Raw genomic sequence first — 12,016 nt, 5'->3', positions numbered from 1 at the left:
ATTGAATATAGTTCCCTGTGCTATCCAGTAGAAGCTTGTTGTTTATCCATTTTATATACAGTGGTTAGTATCTGCAAATCTTGAACTCCCGATGTATCCCTTCCCACCCCCTTTCTCCCCAGTAGTCATAAGTTTGTTTGTATTAATAGGTATTTTAGAGTTTCTCTTAAAACCATGGTTGTGTTGCTTACTTTCATGTGCATAACTAAAGGGCTGTTTCCCTTTTCCAGAAATTATCCCAAAGTAGTATTCAAATTGTACCTCTTGAGACCTAATACTGTTCACTTCTTTGAAAGCATAATGTTCTAAATTTTACTGATTTCACTTTAAGTGACTTAATCCTGGCACCCAGTCACACCGCTACTATTGCCTTAGCATTAAGAGGGACAAGTAACAGCCCCCCGCCTTACCAGCCCTAGATTAACTTCCTTGTTAGGAACAAAAAATATCAAAGGGCCCTGCTGATACTTTCTCTTGGAATCTTGGGATCCTAGGATTTTGTCTCAGGGATGGGCGGAGGGTTTTCTCCCCTCTGTGTTCAAAATGATGCACTTCTCTTATCACTAGCCATGACTTTGAGGGGAAAAGATGTGAGTAAAATTAAGGATTACCTACCTGTGCTTAACCTGGTGCCCAATGTATAGTAGGTGTTCAGTAAGTGACAGCTCTCTGCTTCCTTTCCAGCCAGACCGTGAAGAGTAGAGAGAGAAGAGGTTTCGGTTCCCTGCCTTATCCTGGGGTCAATCTCCTTGAAGGCAGGGCAGGTCTTTCCCAAGTGAGTATGGCTCATAGCCCACTCCCACTTGCTTTCCTAAGCAAGGCAAAATCTTGCTTCTGCCAACTTGTCATCCCACTTAAATAATACATAATGGCTGTATCAGTATCCTGTCTTCTCCCAGTCACTACACTTTGTAATGTGTAAACGCTTATTGGCATACAAAAGCAAACTACATCAGCTGCTGTAAAGTGCAAGGAATGATTCTGATCAGTCTGGCAGAGTATGAGGCCACTGGAATTGTATTTTGCTTCCCTCTTCTCCAGTCAGGAGCCAGGCTGACATCCTGGACAGTCATAACCAGACGATTTTCCTGTCCAAGTTTGAAAAGGATCCACCCAGTCTTTGTAACTGGTCCCCCAGTTCATCCCCCATGCTACCTCCCTCTCAAGTTCCCTCTCTCTTTGCCTCTGCCTTCAACTGCAAAGGCTGTATTGTCATAGTGTTTGCCTCCAAAGCCATTTGCAAATATTGAGTATGTTTCAGCAAAGTGTGTTCTGGAGAGACAGAAAACCCACATGACTGCCTTTATCCATTTTTCATTACTATGTGGCAAGGGTGAAACAGCAAGCTAATATAGAAAAAGCATTAAAGAGGGGACTTAAGATAGGTGAGGACGTGTCGCGTGCAATGTAAAACTTGAAAAGGCATTCAAGTGTGAGCAAGGGAAATCTTTGAAATTGCTTCCGGATCCACTGTTACAGGTTACGTTGTCTGCTAGCTGTTTTGATTATTTTTATGTAATTTATTTGTTAGCATTTCTGCTAATGGACACTTCTGAATCATCTTCTGCATTTAATGTATCTAATACCCATTGATCAGGTCATTGGCTTATTGGTTATCTACTTTGCTGCCTAATGATTCTCTATGATTGCTTTTTTCATTATGCATTTTTATTCCAGGAGCGGTTTCAGTTGTGTCCCATTACGCTAATGGAAATTATTGATATGGAAATTACTAGGCACTGAGCTTACGAATTCTATGATACACAATAGCATTGCATTTCTTCAAGTGGTAGAATTGTTCCTGTGTAATTAGCAGTAAATATTGACATGCCAGTGAAATTAATTAATTAAACTCAAAGCAAAAGAAGAAGTAATATCTTTAGAAAGGAAAGGAAGCACCAAATATTTTGCAGTGCTATGTATACTTTGGTAAAAATAAATACAGCGAGTTGGGTGTTTATGCTTAACACTTTGTGTTGAAAATTCTTCAGCATCCCTAGTTAAACATAAGAATATTTTTGATTATAGTTGCTGTAAACATACCCACGTTGCAGATAGAAAAGTTAGCCTCAGAGTAGCTCACATCTGCATTATGTTGTCCAGTATGGTAGCCACTAGCCTTATGTGGCTGTTGAACATTTGAAATATGGCTGGTGCAAATTAAGATGCATTGTAATTATAAAATGCATACTGAATTTTGGAGACTTAGTGTGAGGAAAAAGAGTATAAAATATTAATATTTTATTGATTATATGTTGAAATGATAATATTTCGGATAGTCAATAATAATAAAACATTGAAATTAACTTCATCTCTTTCTTTTTTCTTTTTTTCTCTCAGTGTGGCTTCTAGAAAAGTTTAAGTTATATATGTGGTTCACATCATATATCCTCTGGACAGCACCAGTCTTAAGTGGGTAGTGTTTAGTGCTGTGCTGTCCAATAAGGCGTCAAATAGCCCACATGACAGTTCTATTTAAATCTAAATTACTCAAAATTAAATACAAAATATAGAATATAAATACAAAATTAAATACCAAACTTAAAATTCCGTTCCTCCGTTGTCCCAGGCACATGTTAAGTGCTCTTGCTAGGTGTGGCTGGTAGCTCCCATTCTGGACAACACAGAGAAGACTTACCTCACCCTAGAAAGTTCTACTGGAAAATGCTGGTCTAGCACATCACTAACCAATTGGAATTGAGAATGCCTCTCCGCTAAGCCACTGTCCATCGAGACTGTAATGAAAATAAACTTGTCCTAGTAAAGGTAAAACTGTGCAAATAATGATAGCATGTGGGTGGCAGGGATGGTTATTAAATAAGGTATTTGTCCTTGGAAGTTCTCATCTCTAAGTGCTGTGCAGAATATAGCTTCAGAGACAAACAAGCTTCATGTCAGCTCTAATCCTCTCTTTGTAGGGGTCTGGTATCTGAGGTCCAAAGAAGCTAGGCTACTAAACAGGGTCTGTGGTCTTAACAGCCAGAGAAGTCCAGTGTTTCTCCCCCTGGGCTGCTGCTCTGAGGTTAAGAGAATAATGAGAACAGTATGTTTGTTTAGGGGTTCGGGGGCTGCAGGATGGGGAGGTCACAGATTTCAAAATAAGCACTTAAGGGGAAATTGCTGTAAAGTCAAGAGTGCAAATTATTCTTAAACCAACCCTTTCAGAATCACAAGCCAAAATTAATTTCTTCAGTCTCTCTTTGATTTTGGCTGTGACCTCTTCTTAGAGCCAGAGAAGGCCCAGGTGTGGTTGGGAAAGTATGAGGAGACAAAGGAGGAAGTGAACCAGAGTTTCTCATTTTCTTTCTTTGGCACACTCTCTTTCTCGTGACTGGGGGGATGAGTGTCCAAACACATTTATTTGGCTGTGTACACGACGGAATGCCTCTGTCATTTTGTGTCCTTTATTCTCTTTGTCCAGAAGTGAAGATACCAAGGGAGTGATTGTCCTGTTTTCAGAGAAGGAAACCGAGGCTGTGAGTGATTAAGTCCACTGTCCAAGGTCACTTGCTGGTTAGTAGCTAAACCATGATTTAAACCCAGGTCTCCCTGAAGCCCAACTCTGTTTTACATCTAAACACCTGTCTGGGGCACCCAAGTGTTGGGAGCGTGCGCACCTGGGATTCCCTGCTACCAGCATTAACGTGGGTATAAATGAGTTAATACTGTCGACTGTTCCGAGGTGTGTTACTTAACCTGTGATTGTCTCCAAGGACTGGAGTACACAGGCTAAGAGTCTTTGTTTTGTCACTGATAAATGATCCGCAGGCCCTTAATCCTGGTCGCGTATTCCTCATTTGTAAAGCTGTTGGCATGTTTGCACTGAGCACATCCCTCACTGCCACCTTACCTTCCCCTGGCAGCGTGGGGCTGGTTTTGTTTCTTTTTTTCTTTAAGATTTTATAAAGCTTGAGTATAAAATGGGAATGTTTTCATCAACGCTTAAGCATCTTTAGTGGTGCTAATTTCTAGAATTGAAATGTTCCTCTCTGGCAGTTCAAACCCAAAGTCCTCAGCAGTGGGGAGCGGGGGCCAAGAAACAGGAAACCGCTCTGTTTCATTGTTCATGCTCAACAACAAAAAAAATTAAACTGCCTAAAAAGTGCAAGCTGGAGAGAAGTTCTTAGACATTCTCTCCTCTGAATTTGAGTGATGGTGATGAACATAGAAATGTGATGCTTCTCTTCGTTCTGCGTTTTTTTTTCCCTCCTAGTGCCGGGCAGCCACGTCTTCGACCCCTGGGGTGACCCACGCCACACTGTGCAGTGCTGGGAACGGGACCAGCAGGTCACTCAAGTCACCTTCGCCAGCAGCTCACCTCCCGGCCCTCCCCTTGGGAATGGCGTGACCAGGGGGTGAAGAGCTGCCCTGGGCAGCCCCACGAGGCCCTTTTGCACAGTCCACTAGAGAGCTTAGCACTCAGCCAAAGTCTGCAGGAAGCTTCCCGTGGTGAGATTTTTTTTCTGAGCTACTTTCTGCTGTTTTGTATCCCCATCCCTGTTTTAGTGTCTGTTTTTGTTTCCGAATTATTAGAAGGCATGAAATATGCCTTCTCCTATGGAACCGGCAGGATGTAAATAGGTAGATACTTAATATATCAGAACAGCAGGCCTTTCCCCTCACTTCTTGCCTGTGGCTTTAGGAGCTCAGTAACCTCCTTTTGTCTTTTGTCCCTCAACCCTAATCACACCTGAAAGACCCTAAATCCTCTTTGGATATGCCGACTTTTTTTTTTTTTTTTAATTGCATGTAGCTGACACCATCCTAGCCTTCAGATCAAGAGATTACAGACACTGTAAAATAACGGAACGAATTCAACAACTAACACTGAGTAAGTGCTTATTCTCTGCCAAGTGCCTTATGATAGATGCCTCATCCCATTTAATTCTCACAACAGTCCTGAGACAAGTGTAATCATCAGTCTTAGTTTGCAAATGGGAAACAGGCTTAGAAGGATTCTGTAACTTATCCAAGGCCACGCGTGTGGCTCATAAGTGGCGGGGCAGGCATTCCGGGCCGTGTCATGTCTATCTCAAGTGCCTCACTGCGCAGAAGGCCAGCTTTCCAGACTGCCTGCGATGGAACAGGGGGACATTCCTCAGGCTGGCCTCCAGGCTGACCGAGACTAGAAGACCAGGCGCATTCAGGTAGCTCTCATTATGTGACATAGCTCTGTATTTGAAAATCATCGTGTTAGTCCTGGGTAAGGTAGGCAGTAATAAATCCCAAGGGATTAGTGGCTCATTTCTTGCTCGCACAGAATCCAGTGTGGAAGCCCAGGTTGGGTGGAGACGGAGTGTGTGTGCCGATAGTTGACAGCCTGGGTGGGAATTCAGGCACCAGACCTGTGAGGGAAGAAGCTTCCAGATACTTCTCGCTCTTAACATTGTAAGTCGCCTCCAGCTGGACACATCTTCACTAAGGCCCCAGACATTCTGGAGGGAGAGCTAAGTTCTCCCCTGTGTCTTATCTGAAGTCCTCTCCATGGAGTGTGGGCACCTATTAAAATGACTGTTGTTTGTTTCTGAATGGGTGGATCACCTCAGCGCACACGTTGGATTTGCACATGCTGCAGGGTACACCTTTCACCCACTCAGCATCTATTCACTGAGCACATGTTGGGAGGCAGATGCTACTCTGGGCCTCCATCAGTGAATGAAGTATCTAAAGACATTTGTCCCCATGGTGCTTCTGTTCCACAGGGGAAATAGTTGCTGGTTTTTCCAGACTTATTTGAAGTCTGTTTTTCTAGGACTAAAAGTAATGTTTGCTTCTTCTATAAAATTTGAGAAATACATGAAATGTTTAAAAAATATAAAAAATCCAGTAGAAAATGGCAATCGCCATGCAGCAATATAATGCCTGATTACTTTCTATTGTATTATCTTACACACAAACACACACACATATACTCTCCAATTATGTATTCAGTCACATTATGTATTCAGTTTTGTATCCTACTTTTTTCCCTCCCATGTAGAGTGTATGGCAAACTTAGTCCATATTTGGGCTGCTTACAACTAAATACCTGACACTGGGTGGCTTATAAATAGCTGAAATTTCTTTCTCACAGTTCTGGAAGCTGGGAGATTCAAGATCGATATACCTGCAGACTGGTGGTCTGGTGAGGACCCAGTCCCTGATTTAGAGATGGCAACTTTTTGCGGTGTCTTCATGTGTAGGAAGGGGTGAGGAGGAAGCTCTCTTGGGGTTCCTTTATAAGGGCACTAACCCATCCATGAGGGCTCCACCCTCATGACCTAATCACCTCCCAAAGACCTCACCTCCTAATACTGTCACCTTGGGGATTAGGATTTCAACTTTTGGACTTGGGGATGGCACAAACATTCAGACCACTGCACGGGCTTTTCCTCATGTCACTAAAATATGATTTTTAATGGCTGCCTATTGTTTCAGCGGGTAGCAATACCAACTATTTAACCATTCTGCAACTATTTTACATTTCAGTTGATTCCAGTTTTTCACTGTGATAAGCAACGCCTTGAAGAACCACCTTATATATGAATCTTCAGCTGCATCTCTGTTTGTTTAGAATATAATCAGAGAAGGGTGATTACTGGTTCAAAGGGTATGCAAATCAGGCTCTTGATAAACATTGCCAGCTTGCTTTCCAGAGTGTTCACACCAATTTACATTCTCACCTATATTTTATGAGATGCTGCTCTCCTGCCAATATTTGGTATTAGAGTGTTTCTAATCTTTGCCAATTTGTTACACTGAAGCATGCTATTTCATTTTAAGACTGGGTTCACTGCCTAGGTTGCTCAGTAATTACTGGGATTTGCTTAAACCTGAATTTTAATCCCAGCCCTGGCACCTTCTAATAAGATATGTAACCTCTCTAAGCATCAGCTTTCTTTCCATCAAATCGTGATAGTTCTTCTGACCTTTTGGGATATTGAGTGAATTAGATATATTTAGATTTATAAACTGTTTAACACTATGCCTGTCACAGGCCAAATAAATGGTAGCTATTATCATGGGTGTGACAATTCAAAAGTTACCAACACGCAAATAGTTCAAGCCTGTTTTCTTCCCTCTACGTCTTAATGGAGATTCTGATTTTGCTCCACTGTATTTCTTTCCCTTCCTTCTCCTCTGAAGAGGGGCTGCCATTCTTTTGGGCTTTTGTGAATTAGAACTAGGCGGAATGAGACAAAAAAGGACAAAGAGATGCACTGACCAGGGACAGACCACCCAAACTCAGTGGCTAGTGATGATGTTCATTCTCTTGCTCATGGATTTGGTATTGGCCAAAAGTAGGCTGGTGGTGGCTGGGCTCAGCTGGGTGGTTCTGCTTCAGGATTGGGGCTGCCTGAGCTTGGCTCCAGGCTGTGAATGGGTTCAGGTCGGCCCCAAGTTTTCTTGATCTGGGCCCAATATTGAATGAGCAGGATGTGTTCTCACGGTAGATCACGAGAGCAAACGAGGTCAAGTCAAAACCCACAGCAAATTTAAGGTCTCTGCTGCTGTTACACCTGCTGATACTCCATTGGCCGAAGCAAGTCACTTGGCCCAGCCCAACCTCAGTGGGGTGGGAAGTCTCCTCCCCCACCATAGGAAGGGGAAAAGAGTAAATATGTGCAGAACAGATGGTCATAAGGAAGGTTTCCAGGATATTTCAGGAAGAGGGTGCTAGACAGTGTGTGGTATATATGGAAACTGGAAGAAAAGAAATCATGAGGCATGTTGGGTGTATGTGAGATTTTACAAATCAGAATCCTTTTAATTTCCGAACGTCTCCAGTTAAGAACTTATAAATTACTTTTTGTCTCTCTGGACTGGGCTTGATCAAATGGTACTTCCCCTAGGGACTGACCTTACGGTGTAATGGCTTCCATGGTGTCACAAGTAGGAACAATTACTGTCTCTTCTACTGTCACAACCCTACACACCTCTTCCTCTTTGGATATCTTAGACCTTTAAAGCATTCTCTGAGGGTTTTGGGGGTTTTCTTCTTCTTCCACTAGTAGAAAATTATGGATAGTGGTTTCCTAATTCTGATTTACCCAGCAGAGGTCCAGTCTCCACAGGAACGCCTCCTTTCCATCTCATCTAAAGTAGGACAGACATCAAGTTTCAGAAAACTTGGACAGGGGAGCCCAGGAGCAAAGAATGAGAGTACCAATTGGGTCTCAATCATGGCCCAGAAACTCTAAATTCACCTACAGAATCTTCCAGTGAAATCAGGTTGACACAGGGCGTGACACTGGTGAGAAGAGCTCTAATGAGAGGAACTGTGTCACTGTGGCGGCTTTATGGTCTGTGTAAAAAGCCTCCCCTTGCCTCCCAGGAGACCATTTACCTGGAACCTGACAGCAGACTAATGTTTCTGAGCTCCATGTTTGCTTAGCTGTCTGGATGGCTGGCACATCACATGCATAACATTACCCTACATTCCCAGTAGGTTGAGGGACTTGCTGATAAATTCACCCCCAGTTCTAATTCTCATTCACACTGACTCTCAGTAGACCAGCTGAACAAGGCTCCGTCAGCTCTGCTCCTCTCTCTAAATGTCTGTTGATAACTTTACCCGTAGCATTTTTGTTTCGTTTCAAAGAAAGCAGTGTTCTTGACCTCTTTTTTAAAAATCCATGCTGAGAAGAGTCATAGACTGCATAAAGGATTGCATTAAATAATTGGTCCTCAGCCTTGTGAGAGCTGTGGCATGGGACATCAGTATCCATTGGGCTTTCATTGGAATAATGGGCAACAAATGTGCTTTTAAACATATAGTATATTTGAGTGTTTGGGGTAGAGAATTGTCTATGATTCTGTCTCTTTAAGTTGTTAGAAGGCATTTTTAAGAGTTTTTAAATATCTGTGGCCCTATTTCCATAATAAGAAGGGAATATATATACAAAATCTGCTCTGCTATTATTTCTTCCTCATTCCCATCCCATCCACAGAAGGTTGCTTTGTTTGTTCTTTTCCAAAGTTTCATTATAGGCAATACTTTCACATGGTTAGTTGCTTCCAGCTCGGAGTTGGATAAAGCAGGTTGGAATCTTCAGCCATCTCCTGTTTCTGTGACCTTGCATAAGGTACTTTCCCTTTCCTGCCTCACAGTTTCTTCTTCTGAAAATAAGGAAAAGAATAGGACCTACCTGTGGAATGGCAGGTACCTGGTGTATCAGAAGCCTCACCACTTGGCCCTGGTAGGATCTGGGCTGTGGCTGTGGTGGGCGGCTTCCCCACACACTCTGGCTGGGCCCAAACTCTGGTGTCACCCTGGCTCTCAGCTTTGCTGCCTCGGGGTCTTTTCCAAAGTGGGGCAACTGGGAAGCTCAGAGGGTTAACGCTCACCAGTGGGGGACAGGAGTCCATGGATAGATGTCTTGGTCCCCAAGTCAGAGGGATAATTTGAGGTGTGGTCTCCTCGGATCCCAGAGAGTCCACACTGGGTTGAAACTCAGTTGCTGATTGTGTTAACCAGCTCCACAAATGCACCTTTCACTGACTTTCCCACTGGCCGTCGTCCCCCTGTCTTCCTCCCTACTGCTTCCTGGGATCACCTCCCACTAAACTCCCTGACCCAAGTCCTTGTTTCAGGCCCTGCTCGGGGGAATCCCAACTAAGAAAACACTCAATAAATATCTGCTCTTATGATTTTTGCGGAAAAACTTTTCTATCCTAGGAAGACCAATTTTGGAACTTAAATTCAAGATGCATGTTGAGATTTTTTTTTTCTCATTTGCTATTTTATTTAAATGGAAAAATATACAGACGGATAAACATTGCCTCATTTGGTTACACATTTAGCAAATCCTGTGCAATCAGATTGTCCCCTCAATATTGGAAACTGCTGGTTTCTGTGCTTCCCTTTCTTTCCAGCCACTTCTCACTCGTGCTTTGGGGAGGAACTGGGTGGCGGGGGTGATGTAGGGGGCGCTTGGGGTCTCGGTGTCTTTATCCCCACAGGCGGCTGGCTGTATTGGTTTACGCTGCCTGACTCTCAGCCCTGGTTCTCCAAATTGGCATTCAGTTCTCCAGACTCTCTTACCCAATCCATTTTTGATCCCAAATAATGGCCTTGGCAGATCAACTGAGCAGGATGAGGATTCTAGCCAGTGACCTGAGAACTCTTTTTTTCCCCTCAGGGCAAAGTCAACTGGCCCATAACAGTATCAACCTCTACTTTGGCTTCATTGGCTCCTTGCTGAGAGATTTGAGCCAACTGGCCTACGTGGACAGGTTCTAGCATTACCACGGCCTGATCTTTTCCCCCTCGGAAGTGGTCATTGTAATTACCCTGGCATCTTGCTGGGATCAGACTCGTGGTTATGTGGCTGGGAGCTGAACCTGGCCAGGGGGTTAGCACACCTCGTGAGATGGGCTCCTGGGGGCAAAAGTCCTTCCAGTTCTCTTTTAAATTCAGTCCCTCCTTGGCTGGGCCACGAGGGCACAGGCATCGCCAAGGTGACTTGACTTTGTGTGTCCTGGAGTTTATTGCCTTTTGCGTGTGCGGTGCTGTTTCATGCTATTATGATTTCTGGTAGGTTTGGCGTTGATTTCTGGCTTTCTGTTGTTTTTCCAGCTGAAATGTTTTATTCCTTCACTTGGCCATTTCACGAAGCTTAGTGAGGACACCCATCCTGCTCGTGGATGGTCATTTTAGAGGGTGTCGCTGCTCCCAGCTTCTCCTCTTGCCCAGCCCTGGTGAGGGACGAGGCCAAGGATGAGCTGCAGCTCTGGCGCTTACTGACTGTAGGACTGTGGGCTTAAACCTTGATTTCTCTGAGCCTTTGTTTCCTCAACTATAGGGTGGAAATAAAGACAGGACAAAGAGATCATGTGAATCATAGTAGGAAGCAATTTAAGTAATGTCTTCGTTCCTTTCGGAAATATCAAAGGAACTCTTGCCACACTTCAGCCCGAGTTCCCAGCCTAAGGGAGCAATGGTTTGGTGGGGGAAATGACACAATAATAGACAATTGAGATACAGACTCATAAATCCTGCAAACAGGGATAAGTACCAGGTGTTCCAAGAGCACACAGGAATGAGGCTTAACTCAGTCTTGAGGGCTCATCGAGGGCTTGTTGGAAGACATGTATGAAGACAGTAATACTAGTTATGAGTAGTTGGGTGCTTACTTAGTATGCTAAGTACTACCTGATTTAGATAACCTACCTAAATCCTATCTTATCTTAACCTGTCTTATTAGGATCTTAACCTCGCTTTTATAGTTGAAGAAAACCAGCTCAGAAAAGTCAAGTAACTTGACCAAGGACACACAGCTAAGTGGCATGGTCAGACTTTGCATTTAAGTTTGATTCCAGAATTCTTGCTTTTAACCACTGTGCAAATCAGTTCATGCACATCCCTGCTTAAAACCGACCATTGTGACTCTCTGTTGCTCATAGGATAACTACTAAACTCCTTAACATGCCCCAAATCTCCTGCCCACTCCTCTGGCCTCAGCCTTACCCCTGTCTCTGCCTCCAGCCCCCACAATAGTCCACCTGAGCAGAAGCTGACGAAGTTTGAACTTGTCCTGTGGGCAACAGGGAACCATAGAGGTTTTAAGCAGAGTGGCAGCAAGACAAGACCTGAGAAGGCCAGTTAGAAGAAGGCTGAAGCAACTCAGGCAGAGGTGCATGGGGATCTGAACTGTGGGAGGGCCAGGAGGGACGGAGAAGCATGAATTGGATTCGGGCGAAGTAGATAGAATCTACAAGTCTAGGTGACTGCATGCTGGGGAGGGAATGAAAGTCCAGGCTTATCCTCAGATTTCTGGCTTGAATAACAAGGGAGAGGGTGCTAGCTATTTTCAAAGAGCTATGATCAGTGTCTGACAGAACCAAACAATACGTATAATTCTACCTTGTTTTCATTACATGCATGTTGAAGGGGCCTGGAAACCATAAAAAATTTCCCTTCCCTGCCCCTTTTGTTCTTTTTCTTCCAAACTGGTGTGGGAATTCACTGAAGATTAAAAAAAACCATCTCTGCCCCTGTCCCAGGGCTGAACTAAAAACCCACACAGCATCAGCC

The sequence above is a fragment of the Camelus dromedarius genome, chromosome 12 (assembly GCF_036321535.1).
Source record: "Camelus dromedarius isolate mCamDro1 chromosome 12, mCamDro1.pat, whole genome shotgun sequence".
NCBI classification, from domain to species: Eukaryota; Metazoa; Chordata; class Mammalia; order Artiodactyla; family Camelidae; genus Camelus; species Camelus dromedarius.
This window is presented reverse-complemented; position numbering follows the sequence as displayed.